This window comes from Oryctolagus cuniculus, chromosome 13 (assembly GCF_964237555.1).
Source record: "Oryctolagus cuniculus chromosome 13, mOryCun1.1, whole genome shotgun sequence".
Classification (NCBI taxonomy): Eukaryota; Metazoa; Chordata; class Mammalia; order Lagomorpha; family Leporidae; genus Oryctolagus; species Oryctolagus cuniculus.
Window position 1 is genome coordinate 108,530,364 of NC_091444.1, and position 26,521 is coordinate 108,556,884.

At 50.6% G+C, this 26,521-nt stretch overlaps 1 protein-coding gene and 1 long non-coding RNA gene across 2 annotated transcripts in view; one reads left to right on the forward strand and one right to left on the reverse strand.

Annotated features, from left to right (window-relative positions):
- NRP1 (neuropilin 1) overlaps window positions 1-26,521 on the forward strand; it is a 222,228-nt gene that overhangs the window by 32,694 nt on the left and 163,013 nt on the right. The window lies entirely within an intron of this gene.
- On the reverse strand, window positions 12,210-16,633 carry LOC138845051 (uncharacterized). Its single transcript, XR_011381785.1, has 2 exons — window positions 14,939-16,633; window positions 12,210-14,307 (listed from the first exon to the last, which is right to left on the reverse strand). It is a non-coding gene; the product is annotated as an uncharacterized lncRNA (long non-coding RNA).

Sequence of the window (26,521 nt, forward strand, 5' to 3'; positions counted from 1 at the left end):
TCCACATAAAATTACATGAAAATGAAAAGATTTTTTTAAGAAGAGAACCAGGTGGAGTCACATTGATTATGTGATCTGCTTTAAATGTGCGAAAACCGCCTCTCCCAACCTCTCTCTGAGTCATATTGGTGACACCATAGTGGTGATGTTGGATCATAGCACTCACACTATGGTTCTCATGGCTGCCCAGATTAAACATATTTAGCTGAACACAGTGTTAGCACCTAGATTGTGCAGGCTTTGGTTTGTGTGCTTTTAGTGAGGTTTCTCTATCCTCTGACTTCCTGTTTGGCACATCTCGTTTTTGGCTGGACTCCATAGTTGCACAGGTGTTTCAAGAAGAGCTGATAGGAGGTGCGTGTATTAAATTCTCGCATTCTTGAGATGCCCCTCCCTTGCCTTCACTGGAAGGACATCTCCCCTGGTATAAAATTCTTTTCTTTCTTGGATCACGTCTGCTTTCCTCACATTGTGCTTTAGATTCCTCTGCTGTCTTCTGAGGTGAAAGGTCACCATGGTCCAGCCTGACCGAGGGCTTGGCCTGTGTGCTGCCCATTTCCCTCTTGAGCTCCAAGTAGGGGGATGATGTTTAAACAATAAGCAAAAGTCATCAATCATAAAGTGAAATGGGTGGAATACACTAAATGAGAGATTTTTATTTAACCAAGATCATGTAGAGGTAACAGACTGAAAGAAGATACTCTTTTTTGAAGATTTATTTAAAATAAAGAGTGACGAGGTAGGGGCAGAATCTTCCATCGGCTTATTTACTCAGAAGCCAAATGAATCCTGTAGAGATGGAGACCAAATCCCAAGTTCTCCTGCCATTTCCTGTCTTAGCCCCTCCCAGATGATCTCCAAGGCTCCCCCTGACTGCACGTGGCCCAGGTCTCAAACTGTTTCGCTCAAATCCCTCAAATCTCCTCAAATCCCGCTCCCCACCCACGTGCACCCAGACCAGCTCTCCCCTCCCTCCACTTCAACCTGTCCATCCCATCAGAGGGTACGCACTGCCTACCCGGAAGTCATACCCCCAGGTCATTGCCTGGTGGGTGTGACCCTTCTGATCCCTCACATCCGAGCTTTCAGGTTGCATCTTCTGAGGGCCTCTCCCCAAAGCCCCCAGCCAGCTCACTCCTGGTGCTGTATTACCCAGCAGCCTCTGCTCCCTTGCACTCCCGGGCATCAGGCTGTGTGCCTAAGATGCACCTCTCTCCCGCTGGATCACGCGTGGGCTCCTTGTATTTTACTGCGTTGTTGCTTCCTTTACCACCAAGGCCTTCTCAGGCCTCCTTTGTGGCATGTATGGCTGGGCACTCCACTTCTTACTTGCTTTGAACTTAAGATTATGGTTTTGAGACTCATCCGTGGAGATGCACATGGATTGTCCATCCCTCTGAGCCACAGTAGGGTCCCTCATGTGCAGATTTCACAGACCCATCTGTTTTATCCCATACCTACTACTTCAAACCGTCTATTTGGACATCCCCCTGTGGGTCTCTATGAGTGTTCCACACAGCCTCACACACAGGCCCAGATGCCAGTGCCCTCCCCTTCCCAACGCTCCAAGGCACTGCACACCTGTTGATACCCCACAGCAAGGGGCTGGGCTCACCTCACTCTTCTTCCTTTTACCCTCAGCAACACTTGAAACTGTACAGCTCCTGTGTTTTTATCAAATGAGTGGCTCTCACTGTTATTGTAATTTGCATTTCTCTACTTGATAATGAGCTTGAGTACCTCACTTGTCATTAAGGTTTCCACTTCTATTTGGTTCAAACCTTTTTGTTTTCGACTTGGAGAGTTCCATGAATATTCTGTATATTAACCCTTTATGAGTAGTCTAAGAGATCTGTCCTTCCAGGGAGGCGCATGCATTGTGGTATAGCAGGTTAAACTGCCTCTTGGGAAGTCCTCATCCCATATCACAGTGCCTAGGGTGGAGTTCTGGTTCCTGTTAGTGTGTACCCTGAGAGGCAGCAGGTGATGGCTCAAATACAGGGGTTCCTGCCATCCCTGGGGGGGGGGGCTGATGAAGCTCCTGGCTTCAGTCTGGCCCAGACCTGGCTTTTGCAGCCATTTGGGGAGTAAATAAGCCAATGGAAGATTCTGCCCCCACCTCGTCACTCTTTATTTTAAATAAATAAATAAATAAATAAATAAATCTTCAAAAAAGAGTATCTTCTTTCAGTCTGTTACCTCTACATGATCTTGGTTAAATAAAAATCTCTCATTTAGTGCATTCCACCAATTTCACTTTATGATTGATGACTTTTGCTTATTGTTTAAAAAATTATACCCCGATTGTAACAATAAAAGCTCCCCTGGGGGCTCTTTCATAGAAATATGTATATTGAGGGGGCTGGTGCTGCGGCTCTGGCATCCCATATGGGTGCCAGCTTGTGTCCCAGCTGCTCCTCTTATGATCCAGCTCTCTGCTTGTGGCCTGGGAAAGCAGTGGAAGATGGCCCAAGTCTTGGGCCCCTGCACCCACGTGGGAGACCTGGAGGAAGCTCCTGGCTCCTGGCTTTGGATCAGCTCTGCTCCTTCCAGTGGATGAAAGACCTTTCTCTCTGTCTCATCTTCTGTCTGTAACTCTGCCTCTCAAATAAATAAGTTTTTTTTAAGTATATTGAATTGTGTATATGTTTTATTTTTTATCCTTAAAACTTGAAGCTGATTGGAAATTTTTTTTTTTAAATTTATTTGAGAGGTAGAGTTATAGAGAAAGGGAGAGACAGAAAGGTGTTCCATCTGCTGGTTTACTCCCCAAATGACCACAGAGGTGGAGCTGGGCCATTCTGGAGCCAGGAGCTTCTTCCAGGTCTCCCATATGAGTGCAGGGGCCCATCTACTGCTTTCTCAGGCCATAACAGAGAGCTGGATTGGAAGAAGTGCAGCTGGGAGGCTTGGCCTACTATGCCACAGTGCCAGCCCCAAATTATTTTGATTTGTGGTGTGAGATAGGGATCAAATTTTGATTTTTTTAAAGATTTATTTTAGTTTTTTTAAAGAGTTACAGGGAGAAGTAGAGACAGTCTTCCATCTGCTGGTTCACCCCCAAATGGCCCCAACAGTCAGAGCTGGGCTGATCTGAAGCCAGGACCCGGGAGTTCTTCAGGGTCTCCCACACGAGTGCAGGGGCCCAGGCACTTGGGCCATCTTCTGCTGCTTTTCAAGGCCATAGCAGAGAGCTGGAACGGAAGTAGACCAGCTAGGACATGAACCAGCACCATGTAGGATGCTGGCACTCTAGGCCAGGGCTTTAACCTACTGCGCCACAGTGTCAGGTCCCAAATTTGATTTTTATACCGTTCCCTAGAAGAACACATTTAAAATTTGATATCTGAAATTGGTTTGTATTTCTCTGCTGTCTTGTATCAGGTTTCCATAGGTAACTGGGTTTGTTCTGATCCACTGCTCTGCCATCAAATTATCCCCAGCACTAAGTTACTTCAACATTACGGACTGGAAGTGGGTCTTAATATGTTGCACACTGAGAGGCCCATGGCAATTTTCTGTGGCACTCCTGGCTGTGTGTGGGCCTGTGTTCATGTCCGTTTTCAGTGGGGTGTGGTGGGGACTGTGTGAACATTGACACCAGTCTGAAGGACGTGGACCTACCTTGGAGCCTGGTTGGCTCCTGCAGTCATGGCTCACGGGTTTTCTAGGTAAAGGTCTCCTGTTCCTGGTTAGGGCTCAGAACGCTACTCTGCCTGTACCGCCTGCCCCACACTTTACTGTCTGTCTGCAGTGTAGGCGTCTCTTGGTGGCCATTCTTTCCTTGGTCAGTCCTGAGCTTGAGAACTCTGTGCGTGGCAGCTGCCAGACTCTCGCTGCTTTCTTTTTTATTCAGAAGGGCTTCCGGGATGAACCTTTGTGTGGTGAATATTTGGCCTGAAAATTTCCTAATTTCACTCTTGTGTGCGAGTAAAAGTTCAGCTTTTATTTTACAGTTGTAGTACAGAATCTTGGCCTTGCTCCTTGGAGCTGCTGTTCCATTTTCTCTCTCTCCCTACGTGGAGGAGGAAAGCCGAGGTCAGCACAATTCTCACTCGTGTTCAGGTAATCCTCTTTTTCTTTTGAAAGCTTAAGTGGTCTTCTGGATTTGAGTTTTATCAAATGATTGTGGTGTCTTACGTATGAGACATTTTCCTCTCATTCTTGTTACACAGCACTCTAGACAGTCTCTTAACTCTTACACGTTCATGTGTCGGAGCATTCCTGGCCACCGTGTTTTTAATTGCTGGACTTTGTTCGTTACTCGTGTCCGTCACCCTTCTTTCAAACAGCCTGAACTTCGCGCTCATTGTAGAAGCGCCCCGGCTGCTTCCTCGCCTCGGGGTCCCAGCTGCCTCTGTTCACGGTGCCCTGGTGCCCTGGGTTTGCGACCCCCAGGTTGGATCTGAAGTATTACTTGGAACTGCCCTGCTCACTTCGTTATAGAAAAGCGTCCTATTCATGTGTTTGCTTGTTTATGGCGCCTCCTTCACTAGAACACAGACCCCTTGGCGAGGGTATTTTGACCATCCCCAGGCACGTTATTCCAGAAGCAATGTCTGACATACGCTGTACACTCAGGAACCCTGTTTTGTAGGGGTGGGTGTGCAGGTCATTCCCTGTGCAGCTGCCACAGGTGAGGTCACCATCAGGTACACAGGATCCCAGAACCTCCGTCACCTCCACCATGCCCCCCTGGGGCCTGGAGATTTCTTCTTCTGCGCCCTTCCTGTGACCATGGCTGATGGAACCCACATGTCAGGAGTTGGGGACAGACTGGGCCCCGTGAAGCATTTGGGCCGGGCCACAACACACAGCGTGTGTTTTGTTATAGGCTGAGGGAGTGCTGTGGACAAGGGAGTGGACAATTTCACTTTGCAGGCCACTCAGGATGCTGTGTGGAATATGGAGTGCAGGGGACAGGGTTAGAATCCAGGGCACAGCTAGGAAGGCTCTGACGGTGTTGGAGTGAGGGAGGTGACAGTATGTAGAGGTGTATAGTCAGAGACAGGCGGAACTGGATGTGTTGGGAGCCCTGTGGACAGAACGGGGCATGTATTGAAAACCAAAGGAGCCGTGGACGCCTCAGGTTCTCAGAGTGACAGCTGGGTAGGTGCTGGGATATGCTGCTGAGGGGCCACAGATGGGGGTCACTCACGGGAGGAAGCCAGGAGTTCTGTTTTGAAGCTGAGCTGAGAGTCTGTGAAGGGTTAAATGCAGAAGCAAACCCCCAGCTAGGTCAGGGCAGCAGGCACAGGGGAGCTCAGTGTCATGCAGGTGACACTGCAGGGGTTGAAAGGACCCCTGGGGAGGAAGAGAGCAGAGACTTGGAGCTTGAGAAGGGGCCTGGGAGTGTTGCTTGGATGTGGATGCAGGGAAAGGAGTTGGCACAGGAGACCAAGAGCCAGGATGTGCACAGTAAGGGGAGAGCAGGCTGTGCAGAGACTGGAGCCAGCAGTGTTGTACAGGCGTGAGCATTCAAGTGCTGTGAAAATCACTGCCGAGTCAGGAAAGAAAGGAGAAGAAATGACCACTGGCACTTTGAAGGAGTCATTTCAGAGGACACCAGGGTAGACGCTGATTGCAGAGGAGGGGAGGGCCTCCCTCGGCTGCCCTGTGCAGGGCCCCCGCCGGGCAGGGCCTGAGGCCTTAGAAATGCTGAGTGCACCTCTTCCTCCTCTGTGACGGAGGAAGTCCAGAGTTGGGCACTCGGGAAGGACTGAAGTAAAGGACAAAATCAGTACGCCTGAGATGCTCATGATAATCAAGTGAAAGAGTTGGTTCTCTTAGATGGACGTTGTTAGGTATAAACTATTGGTTTTATAATAATAATAAAAAATTGTTATTGAGGAGGAAAAGAATTTTTATCTCTTTTGTAAAACTGGAAAACTCTGCAACCAATTAGATCTGAGATTTCATTGGTGACTATATCACCACTAAAATGCTCTGGGTAATTTTCAGTTACATCATCTGAAGAACTAGAAAGATGGCTGTTCTTGCAGTTTAAATATTATCACATGGCAATAAAACTATTAAATTATAATTTTAGGCCACAAGAATGAATAATGTAAAGGCTACAAGGAAAACTCTCACTGTAATAAGTTCATAAGGTGTCAAACTTTGCAGTTTATTGAAAATTCTCTGGCTAATTCGCTGTAATTAATCTGAATGAGAAATATTTCATTGTCTAAATATCTTGTTTGTGTATTCCTTTCTAATGGTGAAACAAAAGGACTAATTTGTTAAAGATGTTCTGTAATTGATTCCAGAGGGAGCACCGAGAATATGATTTGCTGACTGGCTGTGCCCAGTCGCTGACTTCCTCCCTCTCAGTGAAGGCTGCGACTTTAACCACAAAGCACTGGAATCGCCAGGCAAGGGGGCTCTGAGCACCTGCATCTCCTAGTCCTGCCCCACTGCCCACAGTGAGGTCCCCAGGAAGGACACAGAAGCCAGAGTCTGCCCCAGCTGGAGCGGCTGCGTAGTTGTGGGCTTCAGTTGAAAACAGTGTCTTGACTTCCAAAGGTGGAGATAAGAAGAGGTTTTTCTGGCACAGTAGGTCCTTCTACCAAAACCCAAGCCTGGGCGGAGACAGACCAGGGTTTGGGGAAAGTGGAGTTAAAAGAGAAGTCTGTTTGGGTGCAGAAAATTTGGAATCCATGCAGTTTTACCAATATATGCATTTTCCACAGGCTTTAAAGAGTCCTCCTACACATAGATTTCAAGACTTTTTGCCCAAAATGAACTTATTTAATTCCATTTCTCATGAAATTTTTAAAAAACTTACTATTTGAAAGGCAGAATGACAGAAGGAAAGAGAAACAGATATTTCTTCCACCCACTGGTTTACTCTCCAAATGGCCATAGTGGCCGGGGCTGGGCCAGGCTGAAGCCAGGAGCTTCGTCAAGGTCTGGCAGGTGGGTGGTAGGGACTCAAGCACTTGGGCCATCTTCTGCTGCCTTCCCCTGTGCCTTAGCCGGGAACTGGATCAGAAGTGGAGCAGCTAGGACTTGAACCCGCACTCATACAGATGCCAGCTTCACGGGCAGTGGCTTAACCCAGTGCAGCACAGTGCTGGCCCCTCTGTGAACTTTTTCACACTTTGGCAGATAGAGGTGTTAACTTTGCTGTCAGACACTTGGCCTCGAGAAGAAAGGAAGATCTGAGAGTTCCTGGGGAGAGAAGTCATGGGTTTTTTCACTCAGCTCCAAGGTTGATGCACACTCCTAGGTAGACAGAGAAGAGGCTGTGCCACCTGCGAGAGCCCAGAGGGCCCGGCTGGCTTGCAGATCAGGGGAAAGACGGGAGTTCTCCCCGGCGCCTCTGTTACTGTGCTGAGCAGCATCTTGTCCAGGCACCTGCTGGCTCAACAAAGCCAAGCCTCTGCAGTCTGCCCTCACATCCTGATAGTGCACCTGCAATGGCTAAATTTCAGCTGCGATACAGCAGTTACATTGCATTTTCTCATAGTTGCGGCTTCCAGGGCTTAGGGAAGGTTCTGTAGGGGACATGTTTAAAGAGGCAGATTCTGCAGGGGTTCCTTTGAGGACATGGTTCAAGCCTTAGTTCCCCGATGGTAGAATAATTCAGAACTACGAGCCGTCTTCCTTCTCAGCGAGGTGATGGTGACACTGTCAGAGACAGCACCTGGATAGGTTCATAGAACGTGATCAGCAACAGAGAGCTTCAGGCCCCTCCTGTTCCCTGGTTCGGATGCGGAATGCTGATCCCGTGGGCTCTTTGCTCCAGTGCAGCCTCGGGAGGTGTAAGAGCAGTGAAATTCTAGGACCCCAGAGATAGGCTGAGTGAGCTCTCTCAGCCAAGGCTCCTCTGCAGCTCTAGAAGGTGTGCCTGATGGAGAACGGTGTGCCCATGGCATGGCACTGACATCAGGAGGCCAGCACCATGTGACGCCATGCATGTGGAGTGGGAGTGGGAGACGTGGGGTCACGGCATCTTGAGCCCTGTCTGTCGCGTGTTAGGTCCTTTGTTAATGTGCACTGCCAAGATAGAGTCTGCTCCTAGAAGGATCCTGCGTATTTGTACTGGGTCCAGAGGGGAACGTGACCATTATTAATGACTTGGAGAAAGAGTAAGGAACATTATAGCGAAGTGTCAAGCATCTCCATGTTTGAGAGTGGGTGATGAGCCGTGAGGATGCAGCATCTTATCTGGAGGTCCTTAGCTGCTGTGGTGTCCATCTCCTGCTATTTCTGGGTTCGAATGTGTGGCGCTGGCAAGGTCTTGTATATAAGGCATGGTCGGACTTAGCTGAAAAAGGTGGGTGTGCCCACATCAGAGTCAGCTCAAACCAAGCAAAAAATTCAGATTTTACATTTTCCTTCTGGAAGACAAATTGTGATTCACTCGATATAATTTGTCTAAACAGAACTCCACTCAGTATAGACGGAAGTGGCTGATAGCCAGTTTTGGGTTCAGCTCTTTCTGAGAGGTGCCCCTTGGGAGGTGTCACAGCCTTGCCTCCTGCTATGGGAACTCCTGCTCCTCCCTCCTGTGGGGAGGGTCTTGCTCCTTCACCACCTGGTGAAGCACTTCTGCGGTAAGTCCTGTTCCTCAAGGCTGGCTCCCTCGGCCTTTCCTGCGGGTCGGCGTCCTCAGCTTCTGCCTGCCTCTGCCGAAGCTGATGTCTCCCAGCTCCTGTCCTTTCTGTGTACTGCTGCTTCTCGCGCATGGCTGCTCAATCATTGATTCACCTGCTCAGCTAGGGACGAGGCCCTTTGAGGACTGAGAAATCGCTTGGTTTTCTGCTCACAGCGGCACACAGCTGCGGTGCGCCTCAGGACTGTTCTCCGCAGTGATTGGCATGATCAGTTCCTCACATCCTGTGCTTCATACCTGGAACACAGTCTCCCATCCTGAGAGCAGCAATGCGTTCCTTCTCCACAACTGTCCAGCACTCACATTCTCAGCTCTTGCTTTCAAAGGTCATCCCATCGAGGCATTGTCCCCCATTGTCCTGGGGCCTAGACCTTCCCAGGGACATTAGCAGGGAGCCGGATGGGAAGTAGAGCAGCCAAGACCCAAAGCAGCATGCAGATGGGATGCCGGCAGCTGCACCGCAACACAGGCCCTCAGTGGTCTTTGTTTCATAACTTCCCACAGGCTGCAGGCAGGATGTCAGCCTAGGGCCTGCAGCCTCACCCAACAGCCTTGGGAGTCCTGGAGGCCCTGTCTCTCTGCTAGATGTTGGTGGGAAGCTGTTCTTTGCGCCTTCCACCTGGGCCTCCCTGATATGCCAGCTGCAACAGAGCTGCAAAGTGAGAGTCTCTGGGACAAGGCTTTACCGTGCCAATCTCATCGTGCCCCTCGGATAGCAGGCCTCCTGGGGAGGCCCCGTCAGGGCTGAGGAAGGGCCATTCTCCTCTGCTTTGCTGATTCTGTGCTCCTGCAGCCCAGAGCACAAGGCATGTCTGACAGAAGACAGTCCCTCGTCGAAGTCAAGTAGGCTTGGGGAACACAACAAACTGTAATGCTTGGGAGGAACCACAGAATAAATAAATGTATCAGAGGCTCTGCAGTGACATTTCCACAGCAAAGAAGACTATTTAACTTTGTTTCCCAGAGTTTCCCAAATCTGCTGGGCAGGGGTCCCTTTGGAGACAAAGAAAGCTGGGGCCCTGCTCAGTGTGGGGTTCATTAAGACCACAGTGAGTGGATCGCTCCAAGAACCACCAGACCCAGACAGAGCACGTGGGTGCTGTCTTGTTCCCGTGTGCTGCCTGGGTGGGACGGTTGGAGCAGGTGCAGTGGTGAGAATTCCGTGAAGACTTTGGCAGCCGTGGGCATGTTAGTTCAGCACACAAGTGTGTGTGCACAGGAACGAGTCCAACCAGGAAACTGAGTAGTGGGTCCTGCTTGTGTAACCTGCTTCAAATAGATGAATTATTAACATAACTCTGGCAAACCCAAGGCAGTCCCATCCCCCTCCAGCCCCTCCAGCCCTCCCGAGAGGACATGTTCCCCATCTCAGGAGGGTGGGTAGGAACAGAGGGAGGCGATGAGAAAGAGTCAGAGGTGGACTGTGGTTACAGCATGTGTCTCACAACTCCAGCCGCAGGACTTTGCGTCTCGGGGTGGGAGCTAGCCCTAGAGGTGCTTATGGCAGCAGGTGGGGATGTGCTGGGGACAGCGGCGAAGCTGCTGGCCCTGGCTGACTTCGTTCCCTAGTGAGATCTCACCTCTTGCTCCTCCAAGCAGGGAGTTGACAGACGTTCTGGAGAACACTGGTGCTGTTTGGGAGGGTGCGTGGTGCCCACGACTGCTGGATGTAAAGTGTCTGTTTAACCAGATTGCCTCCTTGAACTCTTCACGGGGGCAGGAAGCCGAACTCATTTGCTAATGGAGCCTTCCCTGCCCTTGTCTCCCTGCACCGTGTTTTATGGAAGGTAATTTACAGCATATGTGCACTGTGGGGATCCGTGCCTGCCACCATACGGTGTGGGTGTCCCGTGGGTGCATCGAAAGGGACTTGGAGCTCATATGGGATGCTGGCATCACAGGCAACAGCTTAGCCCACTGTGCCACAACACAGGCCCCTGGATTAGGAATTCCAGCTGGAAATGGACAGTCTTGGGAAACCTTCAGTGTGTGTGTGTGTGTGTGTGTGTGTGTGCGCGCGTGTGTGTGGGCACACGTGCACGTCGTGAATGCATGCTGCACGTGTGTGGCCCAAAGACCCTTCCTTCCAGGCAGGCAAAGATGAGGTCAGGACAAGAGAAGATCCAACACCTGCAGTGAGGGTGACACTGTCCCAAGGCCATGTAGAGGTCCCAGCAAGAACAGCCAAGGTAGTTGTGCACATCCTGAGGGCCACGCTCCCCTTGGTGAAACTGCAGAATCGCCAGGCCACCACAGGGTTGGTGGCCTTTCCACCATCAGCCAGCACCACATTACCTATCCTGTTGGTCAGGGCTACAGTTGAATTTAACTCAGACACAACCTGAGGCACTGCTCAAAATGCTTGCATGCTTCTTCCCATGAGGTCCTCAAAGACCACATCCCCATGGGTGGGGACTCCTACTCAGTGGGCTGCTCAGGTTCATAAATGGGCAGTGCCCTGACCGCTCAGGGGACATGCAGTGCTCTGGGACACTCCTCAGCTGGCGTGCATCAGGCAGAGATGAGGAAAGCCAGAGGCACCAAGGGAGAGGGGAGACCTGCTTAGTCCTGGGGATCTCTGACTTGTTAGACCTGGGGACCTTGGTTACTCATTAGTCCTGGGGATATCTGTGACTTGTTAATTAGTCCTGGGGATCTCTGTGACTCGTTAGTCTGGTAATCTCTGTGACTTGTTAGTCCTAATGATCTCTGTGACTTCCAAGTATGAATGCTTTCCTTTTGGAAAAGAGGGCATATTGCTTTATGCAGTGAAATATAACTTTTAAACAAATAGCAAAATACACCCAACCTCTTAAAAAATGTGTGACATAAACATTCTTTCTTCAACAGCAAGAAGTGCCCCTTCCCACTGCTTGCCACAAAGGTACCTCACAGAGAGCGGAACAGTTTCCTTTCACACAAAAGACAATTTGCAGTGCCTGATGCTGTAAAGGAAATTTCCACTGCCTTGCCCATTTCAAGAAAATTCCTTTGTTCGTTACATTGGACAACACATTCAGCTTGTGCTTTTAAAAAGATAAAGGCCTCCGAATGCATTTACATTCTTATCTTAAGAGAGGATGTTTGTTTAAAACATTTTTTCTTTATAAAATGAATGTGAGAACATAAAAAATGTAACTTAAATGACCTTTCCTTGCAGCAATCTAATGTATTTCCTTGACATCATGCTAATTTATACCACTGAAGGCCTTCAAAAGGCACACAAAGAACAAGCAAGCGTTTGCCGCTTGTGGTTGATGTACGTATAAAATATAGGTACACGATCACACACAGATGTAGTACACAGATGCAAGAGCTCTCGCAAAAGTTAACATGAAAGAATATTAGAATCTTTCTTTCCATTTATACTGATGGGCTGTGAAGGTCAACCAGAGATCAATCCACAGAGGCCAGTAAAGTTAGGAGTAATTTAATTAGGGTTGTCTAGATCTGAAATATCATCTAATCCACTTACTGCTAGTGGGGAAATGTGTGTATCTATATTTGTCAAAAGCAATTATGCGCTTTTATAACTTGCAAAGAATTATACCACAGATTCCACAAAGACAACCACCCTATAGAGAAAAAATTAAACTGGCAATATTTATTTTCATGCTCAATGTGTCTTTAAGGGTTGGTGGCATTCATTTCCTTCCATATGGAAGCCATGCATCATCACACCCACGAAGGCTCCCTACACAGGGTCTCTGCTTGCCACACGCACACAGCAGGTTGTCTTGATGACGTGTGACCTGTTGGTGTCTCAGGACCCACCAATTTGGAGGAAGGCCCACGTCATCAGTGATCACCTGCCCAGGGCTGTTCAAAGGCCATGCAGCTGAATGCGGGGCTGGGGCCCTCTGAAGCTTTCCCGTAGAGGATGACTCTCCTGTGCCGTCATTGTAGGACTGCGCCCAGGGAGCTCTGCAGCGTGGTGCTGTGTGCTCAGATGTCCCACCTGCCATGTTGTACAGATGCAGCGGCCAGTGCATCCGTCTTGTATCTCACCTGAGCTTCCTGGGTGCCGCTGCGGGCAGGCCACTGGCGCCACAGAAGCCCTTGTAATTTCCCCCTTACTCTTTCTTTGTAGACACCAAATCCACAGAGAAGCTGATAAGAGAACTTCTAATTAACAATTAATAAATAAGGCTTCTTAGCAAGGAAAACCCCTTATTCCCCCAGGCTTCGAGATGCAGCGAGTAATTGCAGAAGCAGCTCCCTCACCTGCCACCTTGTTCTGAGCCTCATTACAGGGAGGTCATCAGTGCTTCCAGGAAAACGGAGTTCACAGAAAATCGCAGAGCTGCCTTAGAGTCCTCCAAGCGCAGCTGTACATGGCCTGCAGCTCTGCTGCGGTGCGGCCTGAGGTTTTATCAAATTGTTCCCAATTCACAAGTGCTTTCCTGTGGCCTGCAAACCTCTAGGCAGACGTGGTGTTGGCCTCACTGCTGTTCAGTGCGAGCAGAAACTTGAGTCTGTTAACAGACGACAGCCTGCTGAAGGGAGGCGATGTCCACCTAGGCAGGACGGTCCAGCATTGCTTCAGCCACCTGCAGGTCTTAAGGCTTGCACAAGCTTAGAAACCCTGTAAAAGTTTACAGCTGCTTTTAAAAACAAAACAAAACAGACAAAAAGGACAGCCTTGTCTGTAGACTTCTCCTACAGGGCATATTATTTTTAGGGTGAAATATTTCAAGATTTAGTGTCAAATAGACCCCATTTTGAGTCTTGGGCCTTGATGCTGGTCAAGTCATTTCACTTGTAAGTTTTCGCAGTCTCCCAGTTGTCCACGGCTATGTGGTAAATGCCCCTAAACCTGGAGACGGGCAGGCGCTTGATCCAGTGTGCTATGGAGCAGATTAGGGATTCAGGCCGGTCCATTGGATAGCTCATCTGCCTCACAGGCCTGAGCCTTGGAAGGCAGAGTCCTCGGGGGCTGACACCCCGGGAGGCTGTACCTCTCGTGTGTGGCAGCTGGCTTGGGGCATTCGATTATGGAACTCTCTATGCCCAGTGCGCTTGAAGAAGACGCTTTGGAGTTGCCAGCAGATTATCATTTGCACGTGATACTGGAGAGTGCGCTGAAGCTGTGGTTTAATTTCATGAACGTACCACTGCACAGTTCTGCCTAAAGTCTGGGCCCTCACCCCCAGGTACTCACCAGTGTCCTTTCCCAGAGCCTAAGAACACAGCTTCCCCTGAAGTTGTTCTCTCTGTTTGTTTTTGTTACATCTGCAGCGCCTGAGAGTGTGCAAACCCATGAGGGGAGAGGTCACGCTGGAGAACCGTGCCGGCCAAACGGAGTTTGCACAGCTGTGAGCAATAAAACGCCGTCACCATGGCAACGTGCACTGGCGTCCAGTGACGCATCTGAAACCAGGGTATTAGATTATTAATTCACATTAGTGGCTGTGAAAATTGCGACCTGCACTGAGTGTGTCGTGGTAAAGCCTCTCTTCCGGAGGGAACGCCGTCTGTCCAAGTCCAGCAGCAGCGGGAGATGATCGCTGGGACGTGGGCAGTGGGGCGGCAGTTGTTGTGCCTTGTGCGTTCTGCGAGTGGCTGATCACCAACCAGGCCCTGGTGCAGGAGAGAACTGGATGCCCCTGAATTCCCGGGGTGGCCTGGGGAAAGCCGGGCCAGAGCGACGTCTCCTGGGATTCTGAGTGACACAGGCTGTCTCCTACCTGGGGGAGGCATGAGCAAAATCAGAAGAAATCAGCAGGAAATGTGAGCTGCTGACAAGAGGTTGAGGGGCTTCTCGGGAGCCCGTGGGGACTTAGCTCACTACTTTCCACCCACATTAACTCAACTCCAAAAGCAAACGCCTGCTATTTTCAGGAAATGAAGATGCTGCATTACACAGAGGCCACGGTGGGAATCAATCAGGGAAAGTGGCTCTGCAGCTGGGAGAACATTTCATTTATGCAAAGGAGTGGGAAACACACAGAGAAGTGAGAACACAGGGATGGAGGCGTGGCCAGAGGGTGAGTGCTGTGGCTCAGCAGGTTAAAGCCGTGTCCTGCAGCGCTGGCCTCCCATAGGGGCACCAGTTTGAGACCCAGCTGCTCCACTTCCCATCCAGCTCCCTGCCTATGCACCTGGGCAAGCAGTGGAAGATGGCCCAAGTGCTCGGGCTCCTCCTGCACCCATCTGGGAGACCTGGAAGAAGCTCCTGGCTTCAGCATGGCCCAGTCCTGGCTGTTGTGGCCATTTTGGGAGTGAACCAGCGGCTGAAAGATCTCTCTCCCTAACTCTGCCTTTCAAATAAATCTTTCAAAGAAAGAAAAGCAGGCAGCAAGACCAGAGCAAGCTCACCTTCCTCTCGTCCTGGATAGGGGCAGAGCCAGGTATGCCCAGGTGCATCCTCCTTGGATAGTCTCCCATTTGGCTTGGGTCAGAAGGAGCCTGGTCAGTTGCACATGGTGTCAAGCAGGCGACGTGGAAAAGAGGGCCAGGGCCTCTGAGTCGCAAAGCCTTGCTGCGATGGAGGGTACTGCCTGCGTCTGCCTCTTGGAGCTCCCTGGGCACCTCAGCCCCTCCATGCCTAGACAGCACGTCGCCAGGCAGAAGCAGCAACCAAAGCAGGGGGACTTGTATAAGTTCCAGATACGGAGCGAGGACAGGGGCCAGTGTTGTGGTGCAGTGGGGTGAGCTACCACTTGAGACGCTGGCATCCCGTATGAGCACTGGTTTAAGTCTTGTCTGCTTCACATGCCATCCAGCTCCCTGCTAATGCTTCTGGAAAAGCAGCAAAAGATGGTCCAGGTGCTCGGGCCTCTGTACCCACATGGGAGGCCCAGATGGAGTTCCAGACCCAGCTGTGCTGGCCATTTGGGAAGTGAACCAGCACAGGGAACACTTACCTTCCCTCCCTCTCTGTAACTCCACCTTTCAAATAAATAACAAATCTTTAAAAAAAAAAAAAAAAGCCAGAACAAACTGTAAGGTTTCTCTCCCACCCTACTCTGAGACCAGTGCCACCTACATGGGAGCTGGCTGATTTGGCAGAGCCCCTTGTATGCTGGGGACGCAGCTGCTGTATCTGCAAACCAGAACTTCCAGCTCGCCCTCCAGTGGGGGCGTGTGGTGGCCTCTGAATTCTCAGGACAGCCTGACTCACAGGGTTCAGAGCTGGCGCTGCTGGAGTCGCTGGGACATTCCTGTGGTTGGCTGGACGCCTTAACTGGGTGCTGGCACCAGACTGTGGTCCAGAAAGCAGGAGCCATGCATGTACAAGGTCACACACCAACTTGCTCAAGCCTAGCTTGTCATGGCGGCCTACCCCACAGCATCCTAAACTCCCGCCTAAGAGCCCTCTATCTTCCCGGGAGACCTCTTCTACGGAGTGCAGCCTGCACAGTCCAGCCCTGCTCACAACTCCACTCTGCCCACGAATGTCCCCAAGGATTGGTTTGTCCCAGACCTAAGCCACCTGTGGAGGAGGAAAGCATTAAAGGTAAAGAGTGCCTGTCCTTGGCATTGTAAAAGCAGAAAACCTTCAAGCTCTCACCTGCTGGCAAAACGCTGTACTTTCCATGCAATCACATTAAAAAGCTCTTTGAAAGGATTATGCAGCTTAAATATTTGGGCATTAAGATGGCTTGACATTTTGTTTGGCTTAATTTTCAGTTTCGGACTTTCGTAATGACTTTTTTTTTTTGTCTGGTTACAAAGTAACTCAAATTTAAAATAATGTTTAAAGCTGATAAGTAGAAAATGGATACTGTTCAAGAAATTGCCACCTGTAGATAACCACCTGTGTGTGTGTGTGGAAAGTGAGTGTCTCCATTGTCGTCAAATCCGTGACATCCCCAGGCCCTCACCCTGAGCACCACATGCCTGCAGCCTCAGCAGTGGCTGGGTGCATTCATAGATCACTGATCACTTCTCTTTTTTTTTTTTTTTTTTTTGACAGGCAGAGTGGACAGTGAGAGAGAGAGACAGAGAGAAAGGTCTTCCTTTGCCGTTGGTTCACCCTCCAATGGCCGCCGCGGCCGGCGCGCTGCGGCCGGCGCACCGCGCTGATCCGATGGCAGGAGCCAGGAGCCAGGTGCTTTTCCTGGTCTCCCATGGGGTGCAGGGCCCAAGCACCTGGGCCATCCTCCACTGCACTCCCTGGCCACAGCAGAGGGCTGGCCTGGAAGAGGGGCAACCGGGACAGAATCCGGCGCCCCGACCGGGACTAGAACCCGGTGTGCCGGCGCCGCTAGGCGGAGGATTAGCCTATTGAGCCGCGGCGCCGGCCCTGATCACTTCTCTTTACCCACTCCTTGCTCGTTTCAAATCAGAATGTAAAGCTTTGCTCTGGGGCCCACTCTGCCTTTAGCTAATGTTGAGAACAGAGTGGGGTGGCTTTGGCTTTCCTGGGTCCTTCAGCCCAACATCTGCCTCTGAATCCCTGGACAGCATCCGCTCCAGAGGCCTGCCTGCTTCCCCTCCCCACCACCTCCGTTGGATGCTTTTTACCCACCTGCCCTGTGCTTTCAGAATCAGCCTGTGTTTGCCACATCTTCCTCCTGATTCCTTATTAAGTGCCAGTCACTAGGAGGCAGGCAGATCCTGATTTTGTCTCTTGCTTTTCCCAGGAGCTCTCCCTAGTTTGATCGATAAGAAACAGACCACAGGCTTGATGAGCAGAGACACAGGTGGGCAGAAACAGGACCTGGGCAGCGCCACGGTACCACTGCCCTCACGCTGGGCTCCTGCCATGTTTGCCCAGAGGTGGCTCTTGTCTCTGGAGTGAGCAGGCTCACACCCCTTTTACCTGTGCGCTCCCCTGGCATCTGTTTTTTCCCATCCATCAAACAACCAACCTGAAAATGAACATTGTTCTTTCTGAAATCGCCGGTCCCCTTCTCAAGGGTGCCTAACACCTCCTGCTCCACAGCCCCAGACGCCATCGCCTGTGACTCCTCCGTTTCCTCTTCTGGCCACGTTCATTCCCACAGGAGCCCTGCTCCACTTCCTGCTCAGAAATCTCACACATGCAGCACTTTCTTTCTTCTGCTGTGTCTCTTGCTTAGGCAGAACAATTTCCTGCTGGACCTGCCAGACCCCGACTTCCTACTCCAACTCTGCGCTTATCTCCTCTCCTCCCCAGGGATCTGCAGTTTACCCTCACATTCTGTTTTCTCAGCCCCAACCATGCTCCCCAGTCCACTCACGTGGGGTTTTTTTCTCTTATATTTCCAGGTTGATTGCTCAGCATAAAAGTCAGCATTTCACTATATTTGTGTGGCCTCTTTTTTATTTCATTTTCTGCTGTTCTTGGCCGTGTCCTCCACACGGTCACCAGTTGGCTCTCAGAGTTCCCAGTGCAGCTTCCTCTAACATTGAAGAGTCACTTCATTTTAATTTACTTGACTTAAAGCTTGGAATGTATGCTAAATAGTGGAGATCTTCAAAAAGTTTGCAGGAAATGCATTTTATGAAAAAACTGCATGAATTTCAAAACTGTTTTGCACTAACATGAACATAAATCTTTTCGTTCTGTTTTTGCATGAATTTTTGAAACCCCCTTCATATCCTGTGTACCATGCACAAGTAATAGGGGCATACTGTATTTCCTTACTTTGTAGCCAGTGGCTTCTAAACACCTGTTGTTTTGAGTCACAGCAGGCTGTACCACTAGGCACCATTGTTACTTTTTCTTTAAGAAGACTTCATGACTTTGGACAGGAAACAGGAAGCAGAAGGGCCTTGGAGTGGTCCTGAGGGAGGGCTGAGCTGTGGAGGCTGCTGCGGGCTGGCAGGGACACTTCCCCAGAGCCCTTGAAGGCAGAGAGGGGGAGGTCTGCCTCTGCTGCTGCCCAGGGAGCTGCTAGGCCCCGAGGCTTTGTCTTCGTGAATGGAGGACCTCGGGAGCCCAGGGAGATTCTCCACTTCCAGGGAGCTGGGCCTGCTGCCTGTGTTCTGAGCTCCTGCTCTGGTCCCCACGCCTCCTTGTGCTGTTAGAGTGGTGCTGCAGCTGCAGGGTGCCTCTGGGTCCGGGAGCCAGAAAGCCACGCTCCTACAACGCACCTTCAACCTGTCCATGCAGAATGGACTTCCCGCACTGTCAGTGGTGCTCAGGGATCTGTACGGGTGCGTGGAAGGGGCTGTTGCTGTGCAGCCAGACCACCCAGTGCTCATTGCCAAGGGAACTTCCTGAGGCCCCCGGGGCCACCCCAGGATGGCCCTGCAGACCACCCTGGAACTCTGCCACAGCACTTGTGCGGCTTACTGTTGAGATTTACACGTCTTGACAAAACCTCAGCGATGTTGTTCACTGCGTTCATGGCAGTTTCACCCCAGCATGGGCAGGGGGAGGTGGTGGGGTTCCCTGGCTGCGGCTTGGCCTTGGGTGGATGTCTTTTCCTGGAGCACAAAGACATGAGGTATTAGTACCGATAAGAGAGCCAAGAAGAAACACGTCCTGTTCCTCTGTGTGACATGAGCGAAACAGGCCACAGCCAGTTGTGGGTGGAGATGGGTGCTGCCGGGCTTACCCCAGAGGTCTGGGTTGCGGGGTCCTCCTCCTGTGCTAACTGTGCCCTAGATGTTTGTGTAATAGACAGCCTTTCCTGATGCTGATTTAGTACCCCTGGCATTCTAGGGAAGTTTCTCTTCCTTAGTATGTCTTTGTAAATATATAGCTATATATATGCTCTATCTGTTTGAAAGGCAGAGATGGGTTTGGGTGAGAGACAGAAACGAACCTCCTGTGTACTGGGCTCACTCCCCAAATGCCCACAGTAGCTGGGGCTGAGCTAGACTGGAACCAGGAACCTGGAACTCAATCTAGGTGTCCACTTGGGTGGCAGAGGCCCAAGTACTTGAGCTGCCACCTGCTGCCTCCCAGGGAGTGCAGTAGCAGGAAGTACAATCAGGGTTGGGGCTAGGACTCCAACTCATACACTTGGATATGGGGTGCATGTCCCAGGAGACATCCGAACTGCTGTGCCAGACACCTCCCCGTCTGTTTTCCATTCTCATTTTATTCGTTCTCAGCCTGTGCCGCCTGGGATTTTTGTGTAATGTTAAACTCCAACACCTCTGCATGGATGTCATGTAGTTTGAGAACACTGCAGTCTTCAGGACAGTACTGAATGCACAGTCCAAGGAGATCGATGGTCCCTGACCCTTGGCCATGCTGACCTCAGGTGTGGCCCCTGCTTTCTCGGAGCAACCTCTTGCCATTTGACTTAGCAGATTCCTCTACACATTTCCCCTCCACTCAACAATTCTTAGAATGCTGATGACTGTGAAATTCATTACAGACCGTATGTATGTGGAAATGCACATATGCATGGGTCCATCCATCTGTCCATCTGCGTCCATCCATGAAACATCTCCCATCCATCTGTGATGCGTCCGTCATTCATCCATCCACCCACCTATCATCTATCCATCCATCTGTTCATCTACCAACCATGCATGAGGCATCCATATATCATCCATCCCTTCATCTATCTGTGGTCCATCTATCCACAGTCCATTCTTGGTACATCTATCATCCATCTGTGATTCATTCATACATCATTCACCCGTCCAGCATCCACCATCTATCCCTCCATTCACCCATCATCTACCTGTCATCTGTCCATCCATCCATCTACCCACTTATCCATCATCCATCCATCTTCATCCATTTATCTGTTATCCATCCATCTTTCCACCATCTGTCCAAACATCCAGCTAGCCATCATCCATTCATTCATCCATCATCTATCCATCAACTTCATCATCCATCCATGTGAATGCTGTGTTCCTGCTGGCCAACACTATGTCCATTTAGAAAGAGGATCACAAGTTCAGTAGGCATTCTGTGGACAAAAGCTACCTGCTCAGGAATCCAAATCTGCCCCCAGAATCACAGCTGTGCTGACTCGGCCAGCTGCCAGTCTTTCTTACACCATGCAGTGGGGGTCTCCTGTGTGTCCTTCTGGAACCTGACCCTGCCACTGCCCATGTGGCTCTCTGCGGCTCATCTCTCTATTGCTCTGTCTTGTTTTAGAATCCAACAACCCCTCCTTCACCTTCCTTTGACCTTAAACGGACTTGGTCTGGTTGTCTGACTCACCCTTCATGATTATTCAAAACTCAGTAGTGAAACCTTTAGCAGAGAAAGGTCTGATAAGACATTTGCTAATTCTGTCCTATAATGCCACATCTTTTTTGTGTGTTCAGTGTGGACAGAATTTCAAGGTTGGTGACTCTAAACAAAAATTGCCAAGAAGTTCTGTTACCCAGCGTATAAAATACATAGATATCCTCACGGAGGGCACATTCCTTTTGACCCTGAGATCGCATTCAGTGGGCTGGCCACCTGGGTAGCATGTACACTGGAACTTTCTTCTGCTTTTGCCATGAGGGTGACCCCCTCCTTCGGAAGTATCTCCCTGTATCAATCTGTGTAAGTGGAAATCCGTGATGTTTTCTCTTGGTTGCCAAGTCACATGGGCAGCCTCATCTCCTAAAACCAACCCTTCTTCCCCAAGACATTAGGATGTGCTCTTAAAATCCCCTTCCTGTCTCTTCAGAAGCCAAGGTTTGGCAGCCATCCTGTGTGATTCAGGAGTCTGTAGGTCATGAAAGAAAAGAATGGGCCTGGAGTCTTGAGTTTGTCTGGACCCAGGGGTGCCTCTGGCTTCCGCTTTCCTCAAAGCCCTATCTGAGGCAAAGAAGGCTCCCACGGCATCTGGGTTTCCTTGCACAAATGAAAAGTATAATCTTGGACCTTGGAGCATTGGAATTCTCAACATGAGGTCCTCAGGTGAAAACCACATCCCACAAGCCCCTTCAACATCTCATCTAGTTCACTCCTGCGGGTTTTATTCCCAGCCGAGTTCCTGTTGTTGCCGTGCAGTCTGCAGACACCAGGGCTTCTCCAGCCCCATCCGCGGCTCCCATCTGAAAGTGACTGCTGCCCACATCACGGAGTCCCGCTCAGTCCCTTCCTGCCCAACTCGGCTGCTTTTCCTCTCTGTAGGTGTGACGCCGCATCTCTTACCACTTTCATCTCGGTGTCCAGAGAGGTGATCCGGCACTCGGTACTCAGCCCCTAGGCCATGGAGACCCCAGTCAGCACTCCACAGGGGTCAGAGGCGGTGCCTGAGGTGAGCTGGATATGCTCGTTTGCGTTTGTCCAAGGGCCAAGGGGATCCACGGAGACTCATGCAGCTGGAAGCTAGAATAGCAGTCATTTCCTGACTAAACATGCATTTTTGTTACGTATCAGCTGTGGAGGACATGACTGAAATGCTCCAGTCCCAGTTCTGATGTCCAGAATCAAGCACACAGGCCGATAGAATTCTGTCCCCGCTGATGGACACACGCCTTTTGGTATCTGACCACCCCAAGGAAGTGAGAGGACTTGGGATGCCTCCTGCTCCAGCTCCCTCCCATTGGTCACCAGTGCAGCTTTCCCTGCGAGCTGGGTCACCGCACAGCTTCCCTGCAGAGAGGGAGCACACCGGAAACTTGTGAGACTCAGGCCAGCAGCAGAACATTCCTTGTGTGCAGTTACATAACCAGTCGTGGACGGTCCCTCTCCTTCCCTGAAGATGATTGAGAACAGAACTTTTCCCAGCTGCCCTCTGGTATGGTCACCCTCCTGCCATCAGTCCAGGAACCCTCAGCACAGCCTCCCACAGCCCCTGCAGTCCCTGCAGTCACTCACATGTTCGCGGCTCTTGCCCTTGGCCTATGGATGGCTCCTCTGCCAGGCCAGCCCTCATCTTCCCTGTAGATGGATCAAGTCAGGGATGGCCCCGTTCCTGAAAGTTGCAGTGCATTCTCTCTGCTGTGGGATCTGAATCACAGCAGACCAGTGTGAGTCACGGCCAGAGTGTTCCTGTCAAGAGTTCCCACCGCGGCTGTGCCAGAGTGGCCAGCCACCAATGGTCCCCTGGACCTCATCCGCTGTGAGTCAGTGTTCTGCCTCTGCCTTGACTCCTCCTCCTCGCTGCTCCTCCACCCGTCTCCTCCTCCCCAGGCAGCCGCTTCTCTCTCTGCAGCATGGAGGAATGAACCCATCACCCACCAGGCACTTCACTTCGGCAGCCCAAAGTTCCCACCTCTTCAGTCCTCATTCCTCCGAGCAGCAGCCACCCTCAGCAGGTGCTGGCACCTGTGCCTCCCCTTGTCCCAGCATCTGGGCCCTCCTGGGGGTGTCTGCTCTCCCACAAGGTTCTACACCTCCCTCTGTGCTCTCCTGCAACCTCCCTGCACCAGCCCACCTCCCTCTATTCCTATGCTCAAAGCAAACTATTTGTTTCTCTTTCATTTCTTTTTTTAATGCTTAATTTTTATTCATAAATTTTTTTTACTTTATTAGAAAAGCAGATACATGTGAGCACGCACACAGAGGAACAGGGAGGGACAGAGACCTTCCTTCTACTGGATCACTCCCCAGATGGCCATAACAGCTGAGGTTGGGCCAGGCTGAAGCCAGGAGCCAGAAACACCATCCAGGTCTCCCATGTGGGTGGCAGGGACCAGAGTACCTGAGTCCTCAGTGAGGCCTCCCAGGGTGGGCATCAGCAACAAGCTGCCGGAGCAGAGCCAGGACCCTGCTGTGCCGTCCCCACTCTGAGGCTGCCTCCGGTTGCATCAGTCTTTAATCTTTGAAGCTTGTTTTCTTAGACGCCTACAGGGACACAAACCTTTGTTGTTTAAATTTAATGGAAGGTTCTCCTCTCTATTGTTTCTGCCTTCTAGCCCAGCTTGTTTGACACTACCAATGGGGTTTAGTTTTCGGGTTTCTTTGGTAAATATTTTAGCAGTGGACCTTCTTCCTTCCTTTGCTTCAGCTTAATCTTTACGTGTGGCTTGGAATTGTCTTGAATTGCCTCTTTAAAGCAACATATGCCAGATTTCATCAGTTGATTGACCTCTGTTGGATCAGATGGGTTTGACACCTGACGCGTACTGAGGTTCAGCACAGATTTGCTGCCTCATTCAGCGTTCTCCCCTGACTTTTTCTTGCTTTGCCTTTTGCTGTGATTTGTCTGCATTTGTTCCTCAGCTGCTTTCATCACAGGCTGTGCTTTCATTCTTTACTGACAACTGTTAATTTAAAAAAACTATCTTTGAAAAAATTAATTTGAGCTTTTTAAAGATTTATGTATTTATTTAAAGGCCGAGTGACAGAGAAGTAGAAATAGAGGGAGACAGATCTTCGATCCACTGGTTCACTTCCCACATGGCCACAACAGCCAGGGCTGGGCCATCCTGAAGCCAGGAGCTTGGAACCCCATCTGGGTCTTCCATGTGGGTGGCAGGGGACCAGGCATTTGGGCCATCTTTCACTACTTCCCCAGGTGCATTTGCAAGGGGGCTGGGTTGAAGTGGAGTAGCTGGGCCTGGAGCTGGTATACCCATGTAGGGTGCTGGCACTGCAAACATCCTAACCCATCATGCCACACGCAGGCCCCGCATAATCCATTGCTTAAATCCTGACCATGACGATGGTGTCAGTCTCAACAATGCCTAAAGAGGGATCTTTCCTCTTTGTCTCAGGGTCCTTATTTAGGTTCTACTTTACACCGTGTTTTCAAAATATATTTTCTTGAGAAACAGAGGAGAGAGCCCTTCCATCCACTGAATCACTCTCCAAATGGCTGCAATGACCAGGACTGGGCCAGGCCAAAGCCAGGGGCCAGGAGCTTCATCCTGATCTCCCACGTGGGTGCAGGGGCCCAAGCATTTGGGCCATCTGCTGCTTTCCCAGGCATGTTAGCAGGGAGCTGGATCAGAAGTGGAGCAGCCAGGTTTTGAACCAGCACCCACATGGGATGCCGGCACTGCAGATGGCAGATGAACCCACTGCACCGTAGTGCTAGCCCCTATTTTATACTTTTTAAAGTCATTTTATGGCAAAAATTAAATTTATTGTCTCTTAATAAAATTCTGTGTTATAATTGCTTTTAACTTATTCATTGCATTTATCCATCCCTGGAGTGCATTATTCTTTTGCTACAGTGCTTAGGTTTTTATGTGTTTTTAAATGGCTTTGTTTTGATCTCACTCCTGGATGATGGTTTGGTTTTAAAAATCACCTTGGTAATTGCTCTCCTTCAGCTGTGTGTTTGGCTGCCATTCTGCTGTGGATAACCTAGCTGTTCTGTGTCCTGAGATTTACAAGTTACCCTTTGTGGAGTGGGCGTTTGGCCTCGATGCCCACACCCCTCACCGGAGTGCCTGGGTTTGAGTCCAGCTCTGGCTCCTGATTCCAGCTTCCTGCTAATGTGCACCCTGGGAGGCAGCAGCGATGTCTCAAGTATCTGGGTCCCTGCCGTCCACATGAGAGACCTGGACAGCTTCTGGTTTGGCCTGGCATTGGGAGAGTGAGCCAGTGGGTAGATCTCTGTCACTCATAAATAAATACTTAAATGTGCTCTTCCCCTTTGGTATCTGTAGGTTCACTCCGCAGTGAGTGGGCAAGGATGTTTTCCCCATCTGAGCCCTCACAGCGTTCGTGTCCCTGCCTGTTCCCCTCTGTCTTCTGGAGCCCTCCTCACATCCACCCTGGGGGAGACTCCGAGCAGTTCTGTCATACAAGTACATTCTAATTCCTGTCTCCTCACCTCTGAGCTGCATGCTGAGTTCCTCTTCTTTCTCTTGTTGAAAATTTGCAACTTATTATTTGAGAAGCAGAGAAAGAGTTTCTGTCCACTGCATATGCACCGCATGTACTCCTGTCCTCTGGTTCACTCCCCAGATGCCTGCAATGGCTGGTCTTGGGCGCCAGGAACTCCATCCTGGTCACCCTGTAAGTGGCAGGAACCCAGTCACGTGAGCCATCACCTGCTGCCTCATGAGCAGGAAGCTGGAGTCCGGAGCAAGAGCTGGAAATCAAACCCAGGTTCGCCAAGGTGGCATGTGGGTGTCTTGATGCTAACTGCCCTCTCCCGAGCCCGTCTCCTTAACAGTGTCTTCCTGGACTCTTGAGGGACTGTTCCCCGCTACTGACCCCACCACGGTGCAGCCTGTGGTGGAAATTTTCTGCTTTGTTCTGATTACAATATTTCCCAGTTCCAACATTTGGAAACCATCCTCTTCTGGTTTCAGTTCGGCCTTCTTTGCTTTGTCTTCACTTTCCCTGCCACTGTCCTCCACTGTCTCTTCATAGCCCACATGAGGTCTCTGTGGGAGCTGACCACACAGGTCTCCACGCAGCCCGCATCCCTGCCTGCTCCTTGCCCTGACTGTTCATTGTGTCTTTGGCCTTGGGTCTCTCCAGGGGTTTTCTGGTTCATTGATAGATCTTTCCTCTTGCCCTCCCCTATGACCTCATCCTTCCTGGCTCAGCATTTTTGCAGCCTCTGCTCTTGGCCCCTGGGTTCCAGGTGCAGACTTGGGTGTCAGAGTGGCCACTTGGGGAAGGGGAGGCATCACAGACGATTGCACAGACTTGCAGGTGGACAGTTCCCTGCTCGCCTCTGAATCTGCAGCCCTGGTGGCCGGGACAGTGTTCTTTTCTCCGATTCCTTTTCAGAGCACAGACAGCTCTCACATCTGCCACAGCATGGTCCCTGTCTTACATGGAATGACTTCTGTTTCTTTCACCCTGCTGGGGCCTCACTGCAGGTGCCAGGGCCGCCCGACACAGACTTCGTCCCACCCGTGGCTCTGACCCTACTGACTGCTTGGTCTTTTTGTCTCGTGTTCTGTTCATGACAAGTCTCACAGTGCATCAGCTTGGCTGTGGTATTTCCTCTTTTCATGTTTCATCTGATTTCCTGGTCCCTGGAACACTCAGGAAGGTGTCAGTTCCACCTCCGCACGCAGCGTGCCCACACCAGCTCCAGCCATTCACCCACACAAAACACGGCTAGGTTAAGAGCTTCCATGTCCTCACCCAGCTGTCTCCTAGGAGGACACGTTCAGCCTCAGCTCCCCTGCTCCCTGGCGAAG